Source organism: Gallus gallus, chromosome 4, assembly GCF_016699485.2.
Source record: "Gallus gallus isolate bGalGal1 chromosome 4, bGalGal1.mat.broiler.GRCg7b, whole genome shotgun sequence".
NCBI classification, from domain to species: Eukaryota; Metazoa; Chordata; class Aves; order Galliformes; family Phasianidae; genus Gallus; species Gallus gallus.
The window spans coordinates 72807421-72827024 of record NC_052535.1 but is presented as its reverse complement, the minus strand read 5'-3'; the positions used below and the strand labels follow the sequence as shown (position 1 = coordinate 72827024).

Below are 19604 nucleotides of genomic sequence, written 5' to 3'. Positions count from 1 at the left end.
CTAATTAAAAAATAACCTTAAAATAAGTAGTCTTTTCAAAAGGAACATTTTTTGTTTCAGTAAAATATTTGCACTTGATAGGACTGAGTAGAATTTAACAGAAAACCTGAAGTGCTCCTGTCCTTAAATGTCTCATAACTGGAAATGGAATAGAAAGTCACTGTTTACACATTGCAATGCCAGGAGATAATCCTTGTGTTTTGGTTTTCCATTTGGAATCTGACACCATAGCAGAGCATGAAGCGAATTTATCAGTACTCTCCTTCCACTGCACCATCCTCATGCTCCTTGATGTCAAAGGAAATGCTGATGCTAATAATACTGCATCTTCTCACACAGAATTCACGTTAGAGCTCTTTACTACTGTGATTGCATTTTGGCTTCTTTTCTGTCTCTTTTTTCTTCATCTCTGGCTGCTGCTAATACAAATGTCTAATACTCATGCTGATACAAAAGTTTGAATTTGATTTTTTCTTGTGTTACATCTCTTCAATTACAGTTAATATTTTCTCTTCAAAGATGAGTCAGCATTTAAAAAAAAATAACAGTCTTGAGTCCTCAAATGCTCCTTGTAGAAAAATTTTATAACAAAATCCAAGAATTTATGAAGATGTGATTCTGTGGTTGAGCCTGGATTAGCAGGGATTGTAGTACCTGAGGTGCTAATACGAGTTTACAACTTTTATTTCAGCCTAGTAAAGTTTCCTGTATTGTCCATACATACAGTGGAGCTGATACAAGAAGATGAGCTGATACAGCGCAGATTTAAACACATTTGTGTTGTCTGATGCAATTCAAGTCAGACTTTCATTAAGCTTGCATTAGTTTCTATTCTATCTAACATTTCAGTTTCAGAAGTGCTGTGAGAGCTGCCTTTGCTGACCAGGGGAACGTTCCCCTTGCTACAGGCAATTCTGAGGCTGCTGGAGTCTTAGGTCTCCAGTGTGCATCTCTTCTCGTCCCATTGTGGAACCTGACCTGAAGGCAAGAAGTGTGCCTAGGTCCTAAGATTCTTATTTTGGCATTGATTTCTATTTGCATTGCAAATCCATTACTTCATTATCATTAAGAGGCCTTTATCACAGGGAAATGTGATCACAGCTCCAAGCAGGATTGCTTGTGTTGAATTTACATAATCCACAGTATCTTACTGCACCTACTGGCAAGGCACGCATTGCACTCTGCCTGAAGTATCTCCCAACATTGAATCCCTCAGTTCCAAGTGACATTTGCAGTGTCACTGCAAATATTCTTCTGGACTGACTGTAATGTGTCTTGTTTGTAGCCTTGGAGCAGGGAGACAAAAAAAAAAAAAACAGTGCAGAAACTTTCTAGGAAGGCTGTTCTGTTCTGTTTTGTTTTGTTTTTTAAAAAAAGAAAACAAAGCCTATTGACTGGAAATGACCTGACTGTGAATCTAGCCTCTGCCAGCTTTCTTGGCAGCGTGAGCTGCCAGCTTTCCTTTCCTGTTGTGTTTTCTTTTTCCTCTGATAACGTATGTAAACAATCAGTAGTACACATCAGAAGGTTTTTCTTGGGTTTACGTAGAACCTGCAGTATAAAGCACACACATGATACGGGATGGCGAAATCTATTCCATCAGAGATATGACTTGCTCTGTTATAGGGCAAATTTGCATTTGTATGATGGTAAAACAGCATGATAATGGAATGATTTGCAGTTCGGGGAAAGAGATGCTGAGGACGGGGTCAGATTACTGCAAACCTCTGCCCGAGGCACAGCATGACATAAAGCTTGCGTGGTTCTGGCTTCTCATGGCCATCCTACAGTTCATTCCCATTTGCCCCTCGTAGGCTGGTGGAGGCAAAGAGGCCCGAGAAATTAGTCCAAAAGCCAATGTTTTAGTGAGTTTAATAGGGTCTTCGCAGTTTTTCTCCTCCTGGCACACAGAGTCGTTCCATAAAGCTGTCGGTGAGCTCCAACATCTCTACTTCCGCTTCATGATGCAGATCAGGATTACTCACAGCTATTGTTCCAGACTGCACACTCAGACATCAGTATGGGCATAAATATTTCTTCAAAGAGACTTATTTTTAAATGAAAACCAAGACTGTGATACAATCAAATAAACCTCAGGATGTTTTTGCCCTAAACTATGCAAAGTAATGACACAAAGTAAAGGTGTATCACAGCATATTAAGACATGAACAAGCAGGCTATAGGCAAGATAAGCTTAAGAATTTACAAGGAATAAAATAGAAAATTAAGGGTTTTTTTTTGTGCTGATATGGCTACACCTAGAATGCTGTGTGCAGTTTTGGGTGCCACGGTCCAAAGTTGCCACAGTTGAAGAAGAGTTTGGACAACACTCTCACAGAGTCTGATTTTTGAGTGATCTTGTGTGGGGCCAGGAGTTGGAGTCATTGAACCTTTTGGGTCCCTTCCAACTCAGAACGTTCTATGATTCACATAAAAATAAAAGACATATATGTAACTACTTTCTTAGAGACACTGACCCAGTGAATACCCTTGATATTAAAGGAATTACAGATACCCTCAAATGAACCACTGACTCAAGCAGCTAAGCCTTCACTATCTTTGACATTGTTTAAGCAGAAGAGAACAACACTTTTTTTGACAAAATAGATGGTTATTTAATATCCAGATAATTCTCACCCACAGAAAGATAGGTTTCATTATTAAATGCCATTTGCCAGCATGTTTGATACCATGATGTCAGTCAGAGAGTAAGGTGAGAAAATGGCAAAGTGACAAACAAGTGGACAAAATGTATTGTCCCTATACAAAGAAAGTTGCATGTAAGTCCTCCACTACCTCATCCTCTCAACACTTCTGTACTGTAGAGAGAAAGCAGGGGCATAAAGAAGAGGTTTGAGAACCTGAAAGGTATGTGGAATGTGTTATTCTCTCTGAAGAGCTTTGAAAATATTTCACCCACTGGCTGTAGAGCATACCTAGTTTGTAGCTGGCAGCAGGTGGCATATGCCCACATAAGTGTTATCCTCACAAGGTCACACTTCCCCATATTCAAGTCCTCTTCTTCCTGTCCACTCTACCTTCGTTGCAAATGGTATAGCCAAGTTATCCACATGCACACCTTCACTCTTACTATAAAACCTAGCATGTGGTAAGACTTGTGCTGTTTGTTTTCACTGGCCTGCTCTCCTCAGTAAGGTAAGAACAAGGAAAAGTCACTAAAAGCTGGGCTGTTTTCATTTCATTTTTTCAGACTGACTCATATTCTCCAATCCCGTGTCCTCAGGGAAGATACAAGGAAATGATGTAATTCTTTTCTTTTTTTTTTTTCATGCTTTGGACTTTTTCTTTTGGCATCAGCTGCACTGGGCCTGTTTTCTAATTAATCTGTATAGACTACGCTACAGTAAAAGCCAGCCCCATCTGTCTCTGTGTACTCACTTGTAATAGAGAATGTAATGGTTGAGGATAAGAAGTATTGATTTCAATGGCTTATCAGGTTACCTATTAACAATTGCTCAGGGATTCTGCAAGCGCTCTTTGGAGACTGAAATCAAAAAGATTGACATCTGTTTGAGACACAGAGTTGTTGTATGTCCTGCAACTGTAAATCTGTTGCAGGCCGGAGGTGGAAGGGATGATACTTTAGAAAGGAAGAAAATCAGAAACCACTCGGTGTTCAAAATCTGGATGCTTCCAGTCCAAATTTGCAAATTTGAAGCTATCAGTATTGTTTGGCTATGAGGAAACTTCTAATTCAGCAAAAGTCAAGCGGTGAACTTTACAATAATTTCTTCTAATCAAGAAGCAAATATACTTTTGTTCTTCTAGGACCAGAATGAGAAAGGGAGTCAAGGAGTATTGAGGCAGACGAAGTATAGGAGATGGAAAATGTAAGTTTGAGTCCTCTTAGACTTGGACAGAAGATGAGTATGGCTGTCTCTGTAAGTTTCCTAAACCACAATGACATTTCAAGGCAAAGCAAAAAATAACATGCCAGAAGCAGGTTTTAATTAGCACGAGGTCTGCTGGGAGTTTGGAGCCACAGCTGCCTAACAATGTCCTGCTCCCTAGGAAGCAACATCTATCATCTCTCCAGCCAAATTTTGCCTCTGGTCTGGGGACAGGGAAATTCCAGTGCATGAAGTGGATGGCAGTCATTCCTACTTCTGCCTTTTAGAGAGAAAAAAATCTTCCCTGCTGCTGTCGGTCATACCAAACCCAGCCCTTCGTGATCCCAGGTGTGGCTGTGCTGAAGCTGGCATCAGCTGGGCCTTGACAGCAGTGAGTGGCAGGCTGACAGACAGAGCTCAGGAAAAGCAAATACAAACGCACAGGTCCTGAAAGAGCTTCCAGGTCAAAATGACGCAGCTCTCGGTGAGCTCAGACACCTCCATGGCAGCTGAGTGTGTTTGCCTGAAATTCCCCCAGTGCCCGTGATTTTAAGTGCTGGTGATCCCTTCTGCAGTCAGCAAAGCAACCTTGGAGGCAGGAAGGCAGATGGGAGTATCATCGGTGGTGTAAATGTTGATGCTGTCTATTAATAGAAGTTGAGATGGAGTTCTAGCAATTGAGTTCTAATGTTTGTCTATTTCAAACATTAGGACAAATTAGATTTTAAGTGTCCAAATCCGTTTATGGATCAGACCCCTGTGGAAGAAATTCAAGAGTATTAGAGCTAAGCCAGCAGAGCACATTACTGTAGGAGTTCCGTCAAATCGCTCTTCACTTTACATTCCTCTCTGCTGGCTTTTTGGAAATGTGTGCCTGATCATTTGTTGAGAGCAAACGCAAAACTTATATACGCAAGAATTAACAGAAACTGGATTTTGTGCTTGTACAAGCAGCTGCACTATAAAGTCACCTGAGCTATGGCAATCCAAATGGGAAAGAGAAATTACACAGATGAATGTGAAAATCATACAAGCAGGCATACAAGCATTACTGCGCAAAATTATTGGGTTAATTAGAAAAATAATAAGTACCCCCCAAAGTCACAAAAATATATGGGGTTTTATATACATGAATGCTTTGGTTCAGAGCAGTAGTGTGGTTTTTAAGAAAACCCTCATCGTCCCCATTTGTAGTGCATTCGTTCAGTTCAGAGAGCAACTTTGGTGCACAGCAGCTCAGCTTCTCTCCAGGGGAAGCTAGGCCAGCAGCAATGCCCAGTGCACAGAAAATGCACTCCAAACTCCATCTCCAAACGAGATGTAAGAGTCCAAACCAACAGGTCGGCCTTTGGAGAGCTTTAAACCACTCACATCATGAGAACAGTCAGTTGAAGGGATAGAGCCAAAGGCAGCCTGAAGTTCAAACCCTCGATGGACTTGTATTGAACATTCTAATTCTTAGCACAGACTACTTCAATATGGTGATCTATTTCTGTTATGATGAATCATTTATTAACGTAGACATAGCAAGCCTATGAGACAGACACAAAAGAGAAAACAAATCCAGAGAATTACAAAATAGGCTTTTGCACGGTATTATGAGAGTTATGTTTATATGTTTATTTATCGTGCTGTTAGTTCTTCTGCAGCCACTGTTATCACCTCCCCTTACAATGTAAAAGGTAGAGCTGAGGTTTTCCAGCTGAAGCAAGATATCTTTGCTTTAAACAAACTTACAGTTCAGTTAGAAGTATCCTGAAATGCTAAATTCAAAAAGATGATCTACTGCACATGAACTGAGCTGATGAAATATTGCAGTTAACACGATCCCATTCTTAAACTAGTATGCAGTGGGGGATTTCTGAGGATAGACACATGGTAGTGGTCTAATTTTACAACTGCTAAAGAACCTGGAGGTTCTTTCAAAATTATGACACACCGTAACTTGCTAGTAAAAGCTTCACCAAACGTTTCATCCCATACTACGTACCATCCCTACTGAGAAGTTTTCAGGTCACTGATCTGAAAACTGGGGGTTGTGTAGATGCCATGGCTCATGCTCAAATCAAATGTCCTTTGGAGAAACAGACTACTGTACTGACCAAAGCGGTAACCTACTTTACAGGAGTAATTTCCCAAGACTGTTAATAAACACCAACTTAATAGAGCAAAGGGAAACCATTTATTTTGAACCTGAATGATAACTGAGAATTTTTAAAGGCTGCTTTATTAACTCCAAAACTCCTGTCTTCAGGGCAGGAGACTTCCTTGGGTTAGAAAGAAAAATTCATTTAAGGTGATCACAGCATTATGCTTACCAGGCAAACACGCAGGTAAATCAAATTCACCCACTTTCAGTGTGAGCAATACAGGATTGAAATTAGCAATGACATTCACATTACTCCATCTCAATTTTTGTGGTGTACTTCTCTGACGTCTCAGAAAGTACCAAGAATTCCCAGAAAATCTGTAGACATCAGTGCTCTCTCTCAAGCATTATTCTCTTTTGCGTGTCTATATTACCAAGTTATTCCCAACTTATTGCAGCTATCTAGAGTGGAACTGCTGGTGCTGAAGATCCTGTGCTCAGTATGTGATTCACGTTTGCTTTGACACAGCTAGAGCAGGACCCGTGGGCTGAAAGGCCAGGAGCAAGGAGGGGATATGGGGGAGCTCCTTCCAGTGTAGTTGCTTGGTTATAAATGTCAGTTCTTGTGCTCCTGGCCTGCCCTTCCTTCTGGATAAGCAAAGCAAACAGAAGCAGCTGGGAGACTGCAAAAACACTACTGCAAACACATCCTATGGGCTCTTGGGTGCCCCTCTCAGATGCCCCCCGACACAGCCAGGCACACACACCGTGGTGATTTGAGCTGCCAGCAGTACCCCAGTTTTTACTCCGCCATATCTTCTGTTTGCTGTTTTAATGAAGCACAAAGGAAAGGAGAAATGGCTTTGTTTCAAGTGGCATTTGTTCTCATTCTGAGTTTGTTATTCTGGGTGTCAGCTATACACACAAACTCCTGGCTTGCAGAGATCTGAACTTTTCCTCCTCTCTGAAACTAAGGATGAGAATGTGAGCTCTCCTGTTTGCAATGCCTGTACAGATCTGCTGGGGACTTGGAGGAAGTTTTTCACACAGAGGACGGTGACACACTGGAACAGGTTGCCCCAAGGAGGTTGTGGATGCCCCAGGGGGGTTGAAAGCAGATGATCATTGTGGTCCTTTTCAACCCAGGCCATTCTGTGCTTCTATGACTTGAGAAACTGGGGGACAAAACCAAGCCTGCCTGTGTCCTGGAAAGGCAGTGAGAGTGAACATTAGTGAAGTATTTGTTTTCTCAGATCTTGTTATCTCAACTACCCGCTTTGACAAAGCGTCTCAAGAGGTGTTGAATGTGACGATTATGATTTATTTTTTACCACCACGTTTGCAGATTAGCACATTCTCCTTTTGATTCTGTCCCCCTGCCTTTAGCTTGCTCCCATTTAATTCTCCCCCCCTCCCCTCTTTTCTCCCCCTTCCTTGTTTTGTCTCTCTAAGGTTCTTTCATTGTCACATTGTGCTCCTTCAAATGCAGCACACATTTTGTCAATGGAGCCTCTGTAGTGGCTGGAAAGCGAGAAGACCCTGTGCTGCAGCCTGCCAGGCAGCGGGGGACCGCAGTTCTCTCAGTCTCCAGCTGCTTTAGAAGCAGCACTGATTGGTTTCTCTCGCTGCTGCAGAAAAGGCTGGCACACGGGAGCAACAAATTCAGCATGTCCTTCTGGCCTGTTTTCAAAAGATCCACAAGTGCCAGAACAGAGATTGGGAGCAAATCCATGCTGCCTGCTCAGCTATCCCTCTCTATTTATTGAAGCAAACAATCACTCCCTTTGCCTTTCCATCCCTCCCCCCCCCCCCCCCCCCCCCCCTCCTTTTTTTCCCCCCTTTACTCCATCTACAATTTCTCTCTGCCACATCTCTTTCCAGTTCACTACTCCAGCTACAGGACCTTTAAGACAAGGTTTTTCTGTTATGCTACTTTTCCAGCCCTGTTTAAGCAGCAGATGAGCAGGAAGAGCTCTGCAGCTCTGTGAGGGCCTACACGGCCATTAAAAGTGCAGTGGCTTAAAAGGTGCAAAGGAAATGTAATGATGTCTACTTCTTTTGTACTCAACATAAAGGGCAAAACAAAAGTTTACTAAATTGATTAAAACAAGACAGCCCTTTCAGTAATCTTTTCAGAAGATTTCTATAACTGTAAACAATGGAGAGAAATATATTTAAATATTAAAAGCTTTGAATATATTTTTCTCCCATCTGAAATTTTAAACATCTTCAATATGTCTGGGGAATTCCCTGTATTCCGTGCTTTGGAATTATTGCTCAATTTGCAATCAGGGAAATTCAAGGGGCTGAAATGCAATGCTGGAAGTGGGTAGAGCAGGCAGTGAGAAGGGCCGGAGGACAGAAGCACCAGAAGTCCACAATAATCGGATGTATCCCCTAGGCTCGCTGCAAATCACTGAACTATTGCTTCGTAAAGCTACATAATTATATTTAATGAACCCATTATTTCCTAATGGCCATTTATCTAGCCATTAGGCATTAGAAGCTTCTTGCAGACAGTGTTGCGGAAGCAATTCAGAGAAAAGATTTGGAAGAAGATAAGTTATTAAATTTATAAACGAGTTCAAGACAGATATGTATCTGAGAGAAACAGTATCTGAGTGGTTTGGGGGTAAAAAAGTCAGGCCAAGGCTCCACCAGGCAGTAAAGCCAAAGCCACAGCAGTTAATCCCAGAACAAAGATGTCACCGCCTCTTGGTGCAATGTGCCCAACTGGTACAGATTGCGATACTGGATTATATTTGTTCAAAAAGGCCAAACATTGCACCTGTGCAATTCAGGTTTGATCAAATATCACCATTTCTCCCATAGCTGTCATTGAGACAGCATAAAGTATAAAGCTGGCATAAACACCGTAATTTGTGTTCCGGCCAATTCAACAGATATATCATTGTTCCTGATTCGGACTGAGGTTGTATTGCCCTGCAGCCTGGTAACTCACAGAACTAGCCTCTATAAAAACACTATCTACAGCCACACAGATGAAGGTTGATGTTGATGAGGCAATATATGAGAGAGGCAATATGAAAAATAATAATAATTTAAAAAAAGCAGCATAAAAACCCCACTGTTATTTTAGATGAGGTTTTCCCAACAGCTCATTTCCTAAGTTTCTAAACAAAAAGTTTCCAGTGCAGCCAATGGATGCCGTGTGATTTCAGCATTTGACTCTTAAGCTGTAGCATCGAACTGGGTACCCACAGGATCAGGCATTACATTAGTTCCTTTCATCTAAGAGAAATAAACTAAACTCTCTTGTTCACGCAATGACAGATTTATGAAATAGAAGCTGAGAATAGGGTTCATCCAGAGCACCATTTCTTTTTAAGTATGCCACAGTATGCTGGAGGGAGGAGTATTGCACCAGCTTCATCAAAGAGCATGGTTTAGCAGGAACATGCCATAAGAGTACCAGTTTAATTGTTCGGTTGTTCAGTTGGTAAAAGCTTTGTTTTTATTAGAAAAAAAAAGTATTTCACTTGGTCAGAATGTATCTGTTCTTGTGTTTTCCATTTGCTACTAAACACAGGAGTTGTAAGATACCTCCTGAATGCTGAAGTCCCTTATTTATGTGCAGAATACACAAAAACAGTCTTAAATTACTCCAGGATTGTCTGACGGATATGTTTGACCTCTGTCCAGAAGGATGACTTGCAGGCTGAGAAACCCAGGCTACTGTCTGTGCTAATGTAGACAGTGGATGCTGGAATAAAGCTGCCAACAGAGGTGCAAGCAAGAGCTGAAAGGCACGACTTCCACCATGCAGCACCTGTCTATTGCGGACCAGGCACAGAGAAAAAAGATATTTCTCTTGGATTACTGATGGGAATGACTTTCAGTCCCTACATTTAGGGCAGATTTATATCCGTTTTCTACAGCTTAACAGACTGTTCAGAGAATCTCTCTCCAAAACATCAAGTCATTTACACTTTGCATCCACTATGACACCTAAAATATACACTGACTGCTGTTCTGCATCATGTTGCTTTAGTCTCAGGCTGTGGCACTAGATCATTAAAAACATTCCTTCCTTTGGTTCTGATCCCACACTGAAAGACTGCCTCACTGCAGTAGGAACCAGAGCAGGTCAGTTCAGTGCTGAACAGCTCAGAGTAAGTGCCTCGCAAGTACAAATATGCAGCTGAGTCCCATGAAGTCCTGGAAAGGAGCACAGCAGTGCTGTTCCACATTCCTCACAGGCTCCAGAACCAGCTCTGCTGCTCTGCCAGCGGTGTGTCCTGGTGCCAGGAAGGCTGAGGAGGTGGAGTTTGGAAGCGTGTAGGTGCAGCTACCTGGAGGTCTCCTGCTCCGTGTTATGTTTCAGACAAAGTGTGTGCATCCAAGGTGCTGTCAAATGCTACATGGACTGAAGAGGCTTAATGCAAAAATACCCAGACAGGAGCTTTGTAAAATATGAAAACAGCTGAGGATAGGACCTAACTAGATTGGGTTTGCTCATGCCAAAACCACTAATTATCAGATGAAATTGATGATCAGAGGGCTGGAGCACCTCTCCTATGAGGAAAGGTTGAGGGAACTGGGCTTGTTTAGCTTGGAGAAGGCTCCAGGGAGACCTCATTGCGGCCTTCCAGTACTTGAAGGGAGCGTATAAACAAGAGGGGAAATGGCTGTTAATGAGGGTGGACAGTGATAGAACAAGGAGAAATGGTCTTAAACTGAGACAGGGGAGGTTTAGTTTAGATATTAGGAGGAAGGTTTTCACACAGAGGGTGTTAACACACTGGAACAGGTTGCTGAAGGAGGTTGTGGATGCCCCATCCCTGGAGGCATTCAAGGCCAGGCTGGATGTGGCTCTGGGCAGCCTGGTCTGGTGGTTGGCAACCCTGCACATAGCAGGTCGCCAGTGAGTTGAAACTGCATTATTGTTGTGATCCTTTTTAACCCAGGCCATTCTATGATTCTATGAAATGTCAAATATTATGTATGTGGTAGTGCTGTGACAGACACTGCAGCTATGTGAGGCAGAGAGCACAGCAGTCTTTAGTGTGATTTTGCTTGTACAGCATGGTTTGCAGCTATTTGGCAGTGAGCCTCACTTAAAAATGCTCTGAGTCCAGCTCCACCTGCTCTCTTCACAGATTTCCAGGGCTGCTGCCTACTTCTCCTACCCTGTGCTGGCACTGTTGTCTGTTTTAGCAGTATGGATGCTAAGAACAAGATCAGTTTGTCACAAGCAATGCTGATGTCTTTGCTCTGAGCTCCACTGCTGCACTGCTTCCCCTCAGATAAAAATGCAAGACACGGGACAAGTTGAAGAGAGAAGTTGTGCTTTACCTCTATGCCTCTGTACTGTGCCTTAGTGCACAGCAAGCAGACCCACTTCCAATTGCATGAAACGAAGGTCTCCTGTCTGTGTTCAGTCATAGGTTCAAGAAAGCACTATGAAGGGCTAGCTGTACCCCACACGCTTGCGTGGGGTTGTCACACTGTTACTGTTGAAGCAGCCATTCTTAGCCGAAGAAATGAATTACTCACTAGTTCTTTGGGCTGAAGAGATGCTAAAACTGCTCACTCAGTTTCAACATCACGCTGACACAGCCGTGTCCGTCCTGTTTCCAGGAACTGCTTGGCTTACATCAACTCAGGGCTCTCTGCCCCTCGCCCCAGCGCATGGCATAGCTTGGTAACAAGACAGACAGAGGCAAGTTGGGCTCGGTGGAAGAGATCATCTGGCCACTGCTACTGAATAATATATCAAAGTGTTTAGCGTTTATTGTCAAAGCTTTCCCCACTTAACTATCCTTTACGTAAAACTTTGTAAATAGGAGAAGGGGAAATGTGGAAAGCCAGGCACCCTTTTAGAAATGCTACATCAATTACAAATACAGTGATCCCCAGGTTCGAGCTTATTGGCGACAGTTTTTCTTCCCTTCAATTTGTGTTACGGCCTGAAATCACAAAGCTGTGATCTCTGAGAACCCCCTTTGTAATGCATATCAACTTTCGTTGTGCCCCTTTGTTGGAAATGTGATGGAGCATTGTGGTGCCTGTGTCCGGGGAGCAGGTTCGCTTTATTGTTCTTGTAAATATGTACTGCTGGGCGCAGCTCAGTGGAAGGCATTGAGTTTGTGCATGACTGACGCCGACCCGGACAACTGCTCTGACCCCCAGCAGATGGTGGTGCAGGGACTGCAATGATCTGGAAGTAATAGCATGTGCCATTTCTTTTTGTTTGGAACAGACAGCCAGACCCTACATTTCCCTCCCCTGTGCAGCAACAGCTGTATATACAGTACAAACTGGCAGAGCCCTAACTGTCACTCGAATGTTCCTCCTCTGCCATTAATCATAAAACCTTGGGCACTGAGACTTCATCAAGATTAAACACTATATGAACGCCACATGGCTCTTTCTAACGTTCATAAAATCATGTGCATTCGGGCATAGTTCAGTGGCTTTCCTAAAAAAAAAAAAAAAAAAAAAAAAAGGAGTTAATAATATCCACCACCCCCAGCACTGCACTCAGTAGTGGTGGATTTACTGTTTTTTTAACCTCTACCCAGAAAAAGCCAAAGGAAGGCAGTCAGTCTTCACTAAGATATGTAACTTTCGGACTACAGATGGCCACTACTGTAGCTTTACTCAGTTTTTGTCGTCATCTGTACTTACGAGGAATAAAAATAAGTGTTTGTTTTGCAAATAAGGTATAAAGTGGGTGAAAGTCCACAAGTGATGTATTTTTCCAAGGCCGGGGGAGATTTATTGCTCCACAATGATAGCAGGACAGTTGGTATTTGTTTTTATAAGTGAGAGGCCAGATTTTTTATAATTTATTGTATACACAACATCTCACCAGAGATCAAAAATGACAAATAACAGCTTATTCAAAATGGAAGTTAATCACTCACTGTACATTTGGTCTGTGGTACCAATGGCCATAAAACTGTCCTGATGATCCAGTAGGGAATTTCCTTGGGGCAGGGAGCAGAGGTAGAGTAACTGCTCCCTGCCACTCCTCTCTCAGCCCAAGCCAAGATAGCTATCAGAGAAAGGGGCTGAAACACATCTGCTCTCTAAATGCAGTATTTCTGGCTGCTATAATGCTTTTGTGAGGCTTTCAGCAGGCAGGTCACAAACAGGCAGCCTCACAGTGCCTGAAATGAAGTACAAAGGTAGAATAGTCTCCTGTCCCTGGAGACATTCGAAGTTGGGCTGGGCTGGGCTCTGAGCAGCCTGAACTGGCTGTAGATGTTCCTGTTCTTCGCAGGGGAGTTGGACTAGATGACTTTTAAAGGTCCCTTCCAACTCTAAGGATTCTATGATTCTGTGACACAAAATAAAAGGCCTTCATAATCATAAGCGAGGCTGACATTTTACAACATCTGATAGTGATAGGACAAGGGAGAATGGTTTAGACTAAAACACGGGAGGTATAGGTTAGAAGTTAGGAGGAAATTTTTCACTCGGATGGTGTGGCACTGGAACAGTTTGCCCAGAGAAGCTGTGGATGCCCCATCTCTGGAGGTATTGTAACTAGATGATCTTTAAGATCCCTTCCAACCCAAGCCACTCTATGATATGACAGAAGTACCAGTAAGGAAATGGATTTATTTTTCCATAAAACTTTGTCGGATTTTTTTTCCCTACTCTCTGCTGAAATAGGCATCTCTTCATTTCACACAAAAGACCTACAAAACCTACAAGCCTATGTCCTAGATGTCAGGCCAGTGCTCTAAAACAACAAGCACTTTTAGTTTGCTTAATTCGGGGCAATCCTCCTTGTCCCATTTGAGCAAAACCTGTTCTGGGTTTTCCCGGTTTGCAGCATTGTGCCATAGCTCTCCAGTTACAGACAGCCTTCTTTGCTGGGCTGCTGGTGAGAATTTGTATTTCTCTTTATCTCTCATTAGAAATGTCATCCTAAAAGACTTGGTAAAGTTTGCTGAAACCAGCTTCAGTTTGGGCAAGCTAGCCTTTTCTGAAGGGAAATCAATGTTAGAATATTCTTGTTTACTTCCCATGTGAAACCACTTTCACATTAACTGACAAATTGTGCTGTGCCTGACAAATTAAGTAGGAAAAACCTTTTTCACATGTCAAAACTGGGAAAGAGGAATACACAGATGGAAGGCATACAAGATGAAGGAAATTCAGAAGTGAGAACCCTTCTGTAGGAATCTGTAGCTACAATCTTGAAAGCTAAGTACCTGGAAAGCTGCTTGGAAACAATGGCAGCCACTGCTCATCACCTACCAAGCTTGGGTCAAGGAATAATCCTTTGAATTTCTCTTTATGTGACATTTAATGAAAATTCTTGTTTAGTCTGAATTCATTCCAGTTTCTTGATTTTGTTTCTAGTCAAACTGCTCCAAATGGCAAACATTTAAGCCGAAGTAGCTTTACTTTCTTGACTAATCCCATTAGCTTTAATGAGTCTAATTGCATGAATAAAATTATGCATGTGCTTAGCTCTCGGCAAGGTCAGTGCCAGTAATGAGCAGAAAAACAAACTGATGACGAAGCCATACGTAATAAGAATAGTTGGCTATTGGGATTTCTAGAAATAGATACAGCTGTCTACAACATGAATAATGAAACACCATTGGCTGTAATCAAAGAAGTGACGGTGATAGTGACTTCTGAATCAAAACTGACAATAAATAAAATTATACAGAAATTCTTTAATTAGCATCAATGACATATCTTCAGTTACCTCTGTAACAGCTATAAGCTCATTCCCTTGGTTGTGCCTTATCTGTTCATCTGCTCATTTATGCAAAGCTCATCAATATGATATCCAAGCACTAATGAACTTTAGCATTAAAAGGTCACTTGTAATCCACTACAAGGGAAAAAAAAAATCAAATGGTTATTTTATTCAAAAGTGTCAGTCACCCTGGATCTGAGCAATGAAATATTCTCAGGCAATTTGTATGGAATTCATTTTCATCAAGTGCTGCCAGAAATGGTCTTTCTTTGGGAGCGAGGTGGGATGAGCATTTTGGAGAAAGGACTACAGCACAACAGAGGTTCTAACTGATACTCTGAGGATGAGTGGTATGAAAGTTAGATAAAGCCCACAGCTACTAAAATCTGTGACTGTTCTTGACAAAAAAAACTGACCCCAAAAGATATCAAGATGGCAGTATTGTAAGATAAGTACTTCTTAAGATTACATGTTCTTTGACCACGTGTTTAGAATACTTCAGAAAAATCTTATGTTTCGGGAATATATAACTTCCTCATTGTTTTAAATAAAGAAGCAGCCAAAAAAACTAGTGTTATCTTCATGGCTTGAGGTCACTTACACTCTATAAGCCACCGAACATGCAAAATCAGTTTAACTTCTTCATCCAGGACTAGCATAAGGCCTAATCGAAATAGTGGAACCTAGCTTTATGCTCTCTGTGAAACAATTAATTTCTTAGCTCCTCTCTCTAGTCATTACAAGGAAAATATGTGTGCACATATTTGTGTTGAGAATTACAGATTAAGGATTTCTGTCTAAGTTTTTTTCCCATTCTGCACAGCATGTAGCTATGTCTGGGACCTAGACTTGCCTAGTTTATAGTAAAATGGGCTGGATTATAATTTCAAATAGGTTGTCAGTGGTAATTTTATCAAGGGGTTATGTGCAGTTTGTGGTTTTCTTTCAGAGTAGGCTGCTGAGCTGTTTTTTTATACCTTTTCATAGTTAGTCTGAAATGCCCTTAAGCACTAAATACAAGAGAAAAATACATATAATCAGGAGTCTGAGTTTCTTTCGTGTTTTGTTGAGTCAAATGAGTTCTCATTCTTTGGTGGCTTTCTCAAAACCACATTTTACTTGCAGGTAAAGATGAAGCATGTCAGAATAGGCTTTCTCAGAGAGAGCAGACTGTCTGAAAAAATCCACTCAGACACTGATTTGTAGGTCTAAGCGTGAGCGTCTCTGTTAGCATAGACGGTATAGCAACACACATCATGAAAACGAAAGAAATGAGATGGTGCCTCTAGTTAAGTAGTTTTTCTGCACAAAGCTATCTGATTTCACATTGGTTCAAAACCATAACATTGCAAACTCAATCTTTATTTATATACAAATAAAATTGATAAAACATCTGGAGCTGTATCATAACCTATAAACCTTCCTTTTTAATGTATCTGTAATAATTCATAGTCTGACAAATTCAGTCTTCCCTGTCCTCTCTATTTCAGCAGGATGCAATTAATTCACCTTTGTTGCATTCTACTGAAACATTAAATGGCCATATAAAAAAAGAAACAGCATGTTTTCCTGTATGTCTTGGAAAAGCAGATGAGATTTTTTACAGTTTATCCTGCTATACTCCCTTTCAGTAATCCTTCTGTAATCCTGTGTACTGAGGTTTAATCCAAGAACTGGTTCGGTGGGTACACACGCTACCTGTGGCACGAGGCCCCAGCAGCACCAAGGTGTGGCCCTGTGAATCTCATCTTGGTCAGCATTTGGGGTTGTGGGTGCAGAAACTGGAGGTCACTGGATGGTGGGCAGGCACTGTCAGGATGCTCTCTGGCTCAGGGATTCATTGCAGTAGACTTGCAGCAGGTCTGTGCAGGGCATGTCAACAGCAGGACACCAGACTGCAGGCAGTCCCACTGCAGGAGGATCACCAGGTGCCACAAAATCTCTGGGCTGGGCACCCCATGTGCGTAGCAGTGGAGAGGAGCACTATGCAGGGGAAGTTCAGAGATGGATAGCTATTTCTTTGAAGAGCCTGAGGAGTATAGATATGCAGAGTGCAAATAGAGAACAACTTCATCTAATGGAAAATAAATGAAGGGATAGGGTGAGGAGCAAAGTTCAATACAAAATGTGTCTTAACAGAGTGTTTCAGAAAAGTGTTTAAAAATAAAAGGGTACAGAAGTCAGTCATCAAGCTGTTCACACTGTTAACCTACATAACCACATGATGTTATTACTGTTAACCTCATCTTCCCTCCCCCTCTTCCTTCCTATTGTTTGTTATTCTCACTTCTTGCATCTTGCCTTCAGATTCTAAAAATGCTCAGTGCTGTGCTTGCTTGCAAAGCATTCTTGAGCGAAGCACAAACCTGACTGTGGCTTTTGGGATATACTGTGCTAAGGCACACTGATGCCCTAACTGGCATAAAGTTGCAGGTTCAGATTTTTCTTTGTGCTACTGAGATTATGACACACAATTGAAAACTATCCAGCAACACTCTTGTTTAAAATCGCTAACTATCCTTTACCCTTATCATCTCAGGGCAGCGTAACAAATCCTCAGAGCTATGCTGAACTGTATCTTCCATTTCGAGCAGCAGAGGCACTTCTGACATCTAGTTGTCCAGCCAGAAGTTAAGGCAATAACTTTAGCTGGCATATGCACAGAAGCTCAGATGTAAGATATGCTCTGTGGGCAACTGCCTGTTTATTTTCTTTCCTAGACACGCGGTTAAACCACATTGTACATCCTGTGCTTATAAAATTCCAGAGGAGTTATATCATAGTATGTACTACTAGAATGTGTGATTTCCATCACCAGATATAAACTGCAGCATCTAGAGAAACCTGTTACTTGCACTGAACTGAAGATTCAGATAAGTGTGTGATTCTACTACCTACGATGTTTTTTAAGGTCACTATATTTTATAAATAGCTTGGATTTTACAAGTTGTGCTATGAGTTACTTTTTCTCAGAAGCAAGATTCAGGTGGGAAAGAGGACTCACTGTCCTAAGCATGCAATAGATGTTCAGAGACACAGAGTGCTTCTACAGGCACGGGTGCAGGTCTGTTGTCTTCTAACATTCTCCAAGTCATCCAGACTTGAAGCTGTGGCCAAATGAGCAGGCAGACAGCACTGTGAGTGTCAGGCCCAAAGGAATGAGCCTGGGAAGCCCAGAGCTACAGCTGAGCTGGAGAAAGTTTGGTCTGGACTGGTCAAGCAGGCTTGCAGCCAGTGCTCCCCAGTCCTGCCTGGCCAGAGCCAGGCTGTGCTCAGCCCAGCAGAGAGCTCCTTCAGCCTCATGATAGCCACAAGGATGAGGGAACCACATGACTTCCCAGATGGAGCTGCAGGCATCTGGACAGACTGCAGACAGGCAGACCCATAGACCTGGCTCTGTCCACACCTGTATCTACCAGTGAGCCCAGAAAGCAGGAGGGAGCTCTGCCCCACAGTTTACAAAATGCCAGTAGAAAAGACTTCCTTCCCTTTCTAAAGGCAGCTGGTGGTTCTGGCACGCAGCCGAAGGAGTGCAGCCCCATGCCTTATGGATCCCATCCTTCAGTGGCACTTCTGAGCCATGCTTCTCCATTCCTGAAGCCACGTGCCAGGCTCAGAACTATCCCACTGACCGCAGCAGGGCTTAAATCACCTAGTATTGAAAGGTTCCACTGCTGATTGTGTAGCACATACGAAAATTTTAATTGTGAAAACTTTGTCTTCACATTTGCTCCTCTGCCTCAGGTCTGGAAGTGTTTACAGTTTGTTACAGAGCAGAAAGTGAGCAGGGCCCAGTGCCCTGGGGCATGAGATGCTTTCAGTTTGCACTCAGCTCAATAAAAACTGCACACACTGCTATGTGAAATAAGAATTTTAAGTAATGAGGAGTAAAATTCAACGCATGAACAATACCTAAGAAACCCTCTGTGGTTTTATTATCTTTCCTTCCACCTCGAGATACTCGAGGCTATTGTTTTTGACATGAATAGTATTCCTGGCCTTTTGCACTGCAGATTGTTTATAACTGAAAAGAAAGGAAAAAAAAAATTCAATGGTCATTTGTTTTGTAACGTAACTGTCAGTAATGGAAAGAATTATGACCATTTCTGTAATTATTAATTCTTCAAAATAATATGTCTGTGCATCAGTATCCAATTAATTTGATTATTAATCCAAATGCCTTCTTTGTAAAATATCAGAAGAGTCTAGACACGGCATGTTATTGTGTGCAGTATTTTTAGATTTTCCATTTTGATTTAAAACGCACTAAAAGAGGGGCCTCAGAAAATGACCATCTAGAGACAGGCCATGGCACATGTCCAGGAACCATTCTTAATGGAATGGAGCTAGCATGAACTGAGATCATTCTTTAGCCTTGGAAAAAAAAAAAATGGAAAAAAAAAAAAGATGTTAGGAAGAGATTTCTAAAGGGATTATTAGTTGCTCTTCACAAACAACACAGAGGATTTCCAGTCTGTATCGTATCGTGCTTTTGACAAGAACTGTGCCTTCATGGCTCCTTCGTGGAGCCAATCAGTGTCCTTTGATAATTAATGAGGAGAGGGAAATCAGAATGGAAAAAGTGGTTTTAATGATAGCAGACAACAGCTGTTTGTACAGTGGATAGAACTACAGCAAACGCTGTGGCCACGCAACCTCTTAAAGCACGATTTTACCCATCTGAGACATTCACTGGATTAGTGTTAGCAGTAGACAGTGCACTTCATGAAAATACATAGAAGCACCACATTAATGGTATTGAAAATACGTTACTTTCTCCTAATTTGGGAGACAGCAGAGGTGTGGAGGCGAAGTAATAAAAATGACCTGATTTTGGAGCCTGGGGGGAACTTTAAATCAAAGTTGCACCCACTTTTGAAGTTAGGTATGTTATACTAAATGCATAAAGAGCTTGAATGAATGCTTAGGATACAATCTCTGCTTAGTTTTCACACACGGTCCTCTTACGGACAAC

General features: G+C 41.9%; 1 protein-coding gene across 4 annotated transcripts in view; it reads left to right on the top strand.

Moving 5' to 3' along the window:
* RBPJ (recombination signal binding protein for immunoglobulin kappa J region) overlaps positions 1-19604 on the top strand; it is a 143775-nt gene that overhangs the window by 64365 nt on the left and 59806 nt on the right. The gene's annotated exons all lie outside the window — the stretch shown is intronic.